Here is an 8384-nt window from a genome sequence, read left to right as displayed (position 1 = left end):
CCATCGCTTGTTCAACTCCACCTAGGAAGTGCCATTGACCCTAACCAACCTCCCTTCCCCCAGTTTCCTATCCCCGCCCATCGTTGCCAGACTGTATTCCCTGCTTGATGATCCTCCAATTCTATCATCCACAAACCCTACTCTGGGCCAATTGACCATCGGGAACTTGGTAAGCACCCTGCCTTCGGATCCTCCGTAACACTGTCTCTTAGTCCCAGTCCTAGCCGCCACTTCATTTCCACCCAGATTGATAGGTTTCCGGAACACGTTTCCCCCCCCTGGAACCATTGATGCCAGGATTCGCTCACCCCTCCAAAGGCCCTGGAGCACCTCCGTAATCGTGCGGTAAAACACGCGTTGGCGCCCCGCAAGACCGCGGCGCTCCGACCATCATTCCACCCCAAAGGTTTGTCAGCTCCTCCTTGAGTATCGTGGAAGACATGTATGTCCCCCCAGCTATCTTGTTCTAACCGCGCTCCCCTTTCTGTAGATAATCCAGGAGCCCAATCCACCCGGACAACAACTTAGTGGTTGCTTTTTCTTCCTGGCCCTCGCACACAAGAGGTGAGAATCGCCCACCACTCTGGGCTTTAGCTTAAATTGACAAAGTCACCCTGTCCTGGCCCCCGGACTGTGACCAAAAATACCCCCCTGCCACATGCCACTATCACCCCGTCCTTGCCCTTGACTACCCTTGACTCCCTTGTCACAAGATACACACACGGATGGAAGGTCGTCATATTAAGCATGGTTCATTATACAGCAAATGTTTCCCTATGCAAGTTTTGGGCTCTAAATTAATGTTTTTTTGTCTTTTGTTCCCCATGCTATTTTCCCCAACAGGGTTATTGTTAACATTCAGGCAATGTAATTTTAGTCCTGATGATGATCCTTTATTATATACAGGATCAAAACGCCGTCGACAGTTTATGTTGTTTCACGTTAGTTTTCCATTGTGTTACCCAACTGTGTTTACTACATGGGGTCAGCTTGGTTAATTTCTAACTCATTACCAGCGTCCCCCTAGTTTAGAATTGCCTGCCAATTGCCCCCTTATTTTTCCTTGTTTGTCACTCTTGTGTTATATGTACTGGATACAGGACTGTATCCCACTGTATAATTGTTCACTTTATTTTTTCGAATTTCCAACATTGATTAAACCATTGTCCGGCTGGACAATTTTCTCTTATAGCACACATTGTTGTCTATAATTCATTAATTGCCCCATGTGTATCTTGTTAAATTAAGGACCCTTGTTGCCTGTTATAACTGTTACCCCTGGTCCTTGATTACCTAGCGGGTTCCCTTGTTGTTTTGAAACAGTTGCTGGGGTCATTAGCAGGGCAACTCTGACTACAATGCATTCACAGCTCTTTCACCACAATGTGAATTACTCAGGGACATGTGTCCTTGTCTTATGTAGCCTAATATTGTCAAATTGGATAACCTGCTCAAGGAGTCAGATCTTCTTTCACATTTACAGGTACTGCACACTAAAATATGGGAGAGAATTGCCCGAGCATGTGTTCATGGAGGATTTACATATGCATAGGTTTTTTAAATTAGGCCTGATCCTTGTGCCAAAACAATTACATTTGTACTTGGTTGATCTTCCAAAGTTTTTGAACAATGCTGACTGCATTACCCTAAGCTAGAAGACTATTATATGTACTGCAGAGTCGGACTTCATGGACCAAACTTCAGTGGGCCTGGAGTACCTGCTGGAAGCATTGTGCCAGTCTAATTGTACCAATTACCTTCATATTAACTGAGATAAAACTAAAGTAATGAAGCTTATCACAGGACCTACTAATTTTGTTGGTATGGGGATGGCAGACCAATCACACTCAATATAACATCGTGTGGGTTCTTTACGTAATTCTTGAACTGGTATCCTCAAATTAATGCACTGTTAGACAGGCACCCCATTGGTATGTATGGTCCTAGACATTTCAATTGTCATTACTTTGAATCTACAATAGATCCCTTATGAGGGCTTTTTCGTGTAAACCTCCTCCAAATCTGACTCATACCTCTACTATTTACAATCCTAAAACAACTAGAGAGACTAATTTAAATTAATGTAATCACGTGTTCGTTATAAGTAAATATACCCCTCGAACTTTGCTTCAATTAAAACTGGGGCGTATGTCAATGGAGTCAGACATGAATAAGGCCTCCCTCTCCTATTTCCTGGGGTCAAAACGTCAGCCCCAGACTCACTGCCCTGGCTCATGCCGTCAAACATTGAATCAACTAAAGCCATGTTGGTTACATGGTCTGTGTTAGAAATGGGAGTCTCTAGATGGTAATGGTTTGCAACTTTGTCCAAATAGGGATGCTTCGTCCTAGTCAGAGTAAAGGGGATACACTTCTAAAATAACCCTTGCTCAACCCCTTGGTAGCTTGGCACAAGTAGACAGGCTTATCTAGGAGGCAATGTGTAAAGCATTTGTGTATGCATACAGTAGCACAGTGAAAACACTACAAAAGGGCACCACACAAGTTTAGAAAAATAAGCAAAACTTTATCCAAACCAACAAGACCAAAAATTACAGAAATCCTACATACAATACTGAAAAAATAATTAACGTGCGAAATAACCATTAAATTGAAGGAATAATGTGAAAACACAGTTTCTCCGACTCAGTAGCTTCGTTCAGGACTACCGCGACAGAGTCGTTGCCCTTTTCTTCTGCGGCGACTGAAACCAGTGGTTCCAGAGACGGTGCCCTGAAGGATAGTGAGGTCTTTACTGTTCCTGAGACCTCTTGAACAGGGACAAGCTCTACTTCAAGCCCTTGCAGACACTTTGCAATGAGGATACACACACAGTCCTCTCCTTGGCAGAAATAACCACTGCAGGCCAACCCGAGACAGAACACAGCAAAAGGGGCAGTACTCCTCCTCCAGTTTCTTCCAGCTCTTCTCCTTGGCAGAGGTTCTTCTTGATTTCCAGATGTCGTCTAAAGTTCTGGGGTCTAGGCCTCAATATTTATACAGCAAAATCCTCTGTTCTTTGGTGGCAGAGAAGCCCTGTACCCAGCCAAAACCAGTTATGTCCTCTCTGGTGCAGCTTCCTGGCAGGAGGTGGAGACAGCATTGTCCTTGCGGACCAGGCACATTCAGGTGTGAATGAAATCTCCTCCCCCTACTCTGAATGCAGCCCAGGTCTATTCAGCCCATCCCTGATTCACCCTGGGAAGGCAGGACACATCTCAACCCCCTAAGTGGCTGTCTGAACAGAATGCACATCCCCAGCCCCTGTCTCTTCAAAGCAAGACAGTCAATACACAACCCCAGCAGCAGGCACACTGGATGGTTAGGCAAGAAAATCCCTACTTTCTAAAAGTGCTATTTTCAAAAACAGAATGTAAAAGTCACCCTCACTAAAACATACATTTTAACATACTGAGTTCAGGCATATCAAACTTTATTTTCTTATCTTGTTCCCATGGGCGGTTATGCTTATAAAATGTTATAATCAAACTCCTCATTCCATCCTAGGTATATTTACTTATAACGAACAAGTGATTACAATAATTTTAGCCTTACAATAGTGAAAAACAAATTTGGCAGTATTTCACTATCAGGACATGCCACACACATCAGGGCATGTCATATCTTTCACATACACTGCACCATGGCCACAGGGGTACCTTGAGCCTACCTTATGGGTGACTAACATGTAAGAAAGGGAAGGGTAGGGTCTGGTAAGTGGGTGCACTTGCCAAGTCTACATGACAGTACCAAACTTCTCACATATACTGCAGTGGCAGATCTGAGTTATATTTACAGACTGCTTAGGAGAGTGGCATAATCAGTGCTACAGGTCCACTAGCAGCATTTAATTTTCAGGCCCTGGGCACACAAAGTGCACTGTACTTGGGACTGACTAGTAAATCAAAGAAGCCAATTATGGAAACACTAATCCATAACAATAATTTACAAAGGGAGCACTTGTACGTTGGCACTGAACAGCAGTGGCAAAGTGCCCAAAGCATCTAGGCCAGCAATACAAAGTCCAGCACACAGCAAAAACACTGGAGGCAATGGCAAAAATACAGGGGGAACCCACATGAATGGTGCCAGGTCTAACACTCTGCCACAGGGAAGATCAAGGGTGAAACAAAATATGTAGTAAAAACGCCAGTAAACAATTTAATTTTTGACACATACTTATGTTGTTCAAGAAACTAAAAGATGGTAAAAGGTTGGAGGCTAGTTGACATGAAGCACCTCTGCAGAGTGATTTGAAGACTATACTGAGTACTGACTGTTATTAAATATCATGATATTTGAAACAATGCCCTCAGCATTATGGAAGGAAAGATGGCTGTGCTGTTTTTGTAATGTAATAGGAAATCTCTGACTCATATTTTATCTACCTGTACGGATAAACAGGACCCTTCTGTAATGTAATAGTAAATCTGTGACGCATATTTTATGTAGCTGTATGGATATACAGGACCTGAGAGAGCGGTCTTCTAAAAACAAGCTAATGAAGTGTCAGTAAGCATCTTTCAAGGAATGTCTGAACTTTGAGTTAAAGCAGTAACTACTCAGACTTGTGGGTGCATTGTGTGATTTATTGAACAGAGTGACACATTATGGTCATCCCAGGTAGGAGTTTGTTGAAGTATAATCCCTGGGATCCAGTTTAAAACTACTTCAGAACTCGGCCGCTTGTAATGTAGTTAAGATTAGCTCCTGTCCCACCTTCCCCACTTTGGCTTTCAAGTAACGTGCTGGTTTTAAATTGTGTGCAGATTTAGGAATTGTATGTCTAATTGGTTTGGCTGACAGAACAGCTAGTGAAGAATACATTTATTGTTCTCAGGTCATTTATGACAACAGCCTCTGAGAACATTACAAATTGGTGGAAAAGGATGCTTATGAAGGGCCAGGCATGTTGGGAGCCATGGAGGATATTACTAAAACCATATGGCACATTGGCTTGGTGGATTCAAAAGGTTGTCATCTTATGACCTTCTATTTTTGCTAATAATCTACAGTCCACAGTGAGTTACATAAGGTGTTTTGGTAGAGCCTGTACGGTATAATTGAGTGCATTTAGGATAAAGTACAAGTTGCAACCAATGTTCCCTCTAATTTTTTTCCTCTGTGTGCGGCAGTTTAGGGTCTCTGTGTGCAGCGCCAAATATCCCTACAAACTTTTGTTAAAAAAACTGAAAATACTGTGTTTTTCCACACACACGGCGCCACGTTAAGGGTCTTAAGGCAGATTTGCAATTTGGATACACAGAGGCTTATGCTTGTTTAAATCTGCTGAGTGACGTTAACCATGGTTATGGAATGAGGCTATGTCATCTAGAAGTGCGTTCATACTTTGGTTTTCTTTTGAGGCAGCTATCATTTTGCCCGGCTGTTGCTCCGCTGCTTTTATATGTCGGTGTGGTTACGTCTTTCTGAGTCCCTTGATTTGTGGCCGTGCACCGGCGCTGAAATGTTGCTCATGCACATTCGGTATAGCTGCCGTTTCTCTCCTTTGTTGCCTCCTTTGAAACAACAGCTGTCGCCGCAGCAGGGTTGAGAAATCCCCGCCTGTGGTTGGCTAGGGTGGTGGGTGGCGCATGAAGTGAAGGCCGAGAGAGAGGAGGTACAGTGTCACTGGTCTGCGCACAAGGAGCTGGTGTTGGTGGATATCTATGGCCTGCCAGCTGCTGTGAGGCATACTGTGGGAGGGGTGGCACCATGCCACCAGAGCTCAGCTACTACCGACAACGGCGCAGTTCCTCTTCGTCCCACCTTCACCCTCCACCCTTGGTTTTCTTTTTGGTACTTATTCCCTAATCGGCCTGCCTCCGCCCTGGCTTGTGTCTCATTGTCACCTGTCCCACAATTCTCTCTGATGCCCAACCTCTTCTGGTGTGCTAATAATAATAGCAGGAACAATAATGTGTTTTTGCATAGCCCTTTATATACCACGCCTCATTTATAAGGACTGAAAATAGCAAGCAATATTTTGCAATCATATAAACTCCAAATGCACATGCATGTGGGCAGTGAGCATTTTATTAACTTCGGGGTGATGCATGGCTACATTGTTCCAGGCCCTCCGTGCCCCATCATCACAGCTATTCAAAGATATCAGCATACTCTTTCTTTCACATAAAGAAAACTCTGACATTCTAAAAGTATTACTTCTTGTACGTGTGCAAATTTCTGAATATTAAAACAGATATTATATACAGTATTTTATATCAGAGAGACCCCCCTGGGGCCAAATTCTGAAACATTTTCAGGCCCACAGAGTACAGGGGCCGCATTGACTCCCGCAAGACTCCAGCAGGATGGGAAAAACATTATAAAACAAGAATTTGCAATGCAATAGGTCACACATTTACGACGAGTTTGAGCTACTGGTATTGTAAATGACAATGCCTTTTATTTATGTGTTCACTTTAAAAAAGTAAATAAAAGGCATTGTCATTTTACAATGCTCATAGCTGAAACTCTCGGATATACGAGACCTATTGCATTGCAAATGCTTAATTAATCTGCTTGACCCACACAAAATAAAGGACTCACGAGCCACAATTTGGAGGGAGAAGTCAGCAAGGAGACACCAGAGCCCTCCTTTGCCCTGTAACAAAGTGCCTAGTCCTGGAGCAAGTACGGGGGGAGAAGAGATCGAACTATAGAGAGTGGGGCAAACCTCCAAATGGAATGGAGCATGGGTTTCCGTCTTGTCCTCAAAGTTAATTTCTTGATGTCGCTCGCTGTCACCAACTATTCTTCAGAATCTCTATAGTCCTTTGAAGGACATGTCAATTCCTATCCTCTCGTTTCTCTTGATCCTTCACTTTTTATCTATTTTCTCCCTCAGGCCTTCATACTACTCCTAATATTTTCAAATCTCTTCCTTTCTATTTCTCATCTCTGTCTTCTTAACATGTTTCTCATTATATCTCGTCTCTATATGTATCCCTCTCTCATGTTTACACTTATGCCATTATTCCCCACTCCTCTCTCTTGCAGTCTTAATGTTTGGCTATCCCTCTGTCCATAAGCTCTAATGTAACTTCAGGGCATTTAATCAGATACATTTTCCTCATAGTCACACGCATTTCCACTTTATTAATCTATTAATGTACTGATGCTCATGGACTGTATGGAGCACACATGCATGTTTAGCTGATGTCTCACATTTTTATTTATATAACCCAATCCTGGAGGCATTATCCAACCATATGACCATCTGCAACATCTGCATTATGAGACACAAGGGATTGCAAAAGTACTTGTGCCTTCACTGCCTTCGATTTGGGGTACTTGCGGCCTGGGGACCCAGACTTCCTTGGGCAAGAGCAAGTGAGCAGAGCACCGCCGAGGGACACCAGCAACGACCCTGCCCAGCCAATGAAGATTGCAGATCCAAACTCATATTTGGTGTTGACCGGGGTGAAGGGGTTGTAGAAGTCCTGCACAATCGTGTTGCCGTACCATGAACATGCAACCAGAGCAGCCAGACCTCCCAGCAGGAAGACGATGCCCCCGGTCATGGCGATGCGCGCCTTCTTCACCTTGTCGTCTTCACCACACTTGGTACATTTCGTGCCCACCGCGGACACCACAATGAAACCACCATCAGCGCTCGCGTGGCCTGTAGAGAACCGGACAGCGCCAGGATGCTGTCTTACACCTTGCACTGCATCTGGCCCGTGCTCTGGATGGCGCAGCTCATCCATAGCCCCTGGTTGAACGCGATGGTCGTGATGATGCTGTCCCCGGCGTAGGAGCTCATCTGCCACTGGGGCAGGATGGTGGGCACGATCAACCCGATCTAGCCCAGCAGCGCCAGTATGAAGCCCAGCATCTGCAGTCCCGAGTTCGCCATGATTGATCCTGGCCTCTGCAGCACCTCCCCTCCCGTTCTGGCCTCTCTTCCCCTGCTCGGATCCGCCGCCCTCTTCCGCTCCGAGCCTCTGTTTGACCAGCGCCTCCTCCCTTTCTCTTCAGCGTTTGTATTCATATTAATTGCAGCGCACAAGGGCTGCAATTAATATGAATACTAACTCAATGGTCCACAATCAGCCCCGCATCTGTGCACTGTTAAGAAAAGAAAATCACAGTGTCAAACACCGCGTGTGCTAAAGCACACGCGGTGTTTGAAACTCAATTTTTCAAAGGGGCTGTTGTGACTTTGGGAAACCCTGCCAGAGTAGTGCACCCATATTCTATCCTGGAGATGACCAGTGCCTGGACTGCTGTTTTAAGATCAGTTTTATTTAGGAATGGTTTTAGTTTCCGCAGGTAGCTTAGATGGAAACGGGCGTTCTTTGCCATTGTGTTGATATGTGCAATCATGTTCAGATTTTTGTCAAGGGTAATTCCCAAAGATTTAGTGGAGTCGACATTCT

The 8384-nt window shown here is 44.5% G+C and overlaps 1 pseudogene; it reads right to left on the bottom strand.

Annotated features, from left to right (window-relative positions):
- Positions 1-7202: 7202 nt before the first annotated feature.
- LOC144828252 (claudin-7 pseudogene) lies at positions 7203-7861 on the bottom strand (annotated as a pseudogene).
- Between the last annotated feature and the right edge of the window lie 523 nt (positions 7862-8384).

This window comes from Lissotriton helveticus, chromosome 4_1 (genome assembly GCF_964261635.1).
Source record: "Lissotriton helveticus chromosome 4_1, aLisHel1.1, whole genome shotgun sequence".
NCBI classification, from domain to species: Eukaryota; Metazoa; Chordata; class Amphibia; order Caudata; family Salamandridae; genus Lissotriton; species Lissotriton helveticus.
Note: the sequence above shows the minus strand (reverse complement) of the source record. Positions and strands in the feature narration are given on the sequence as shown.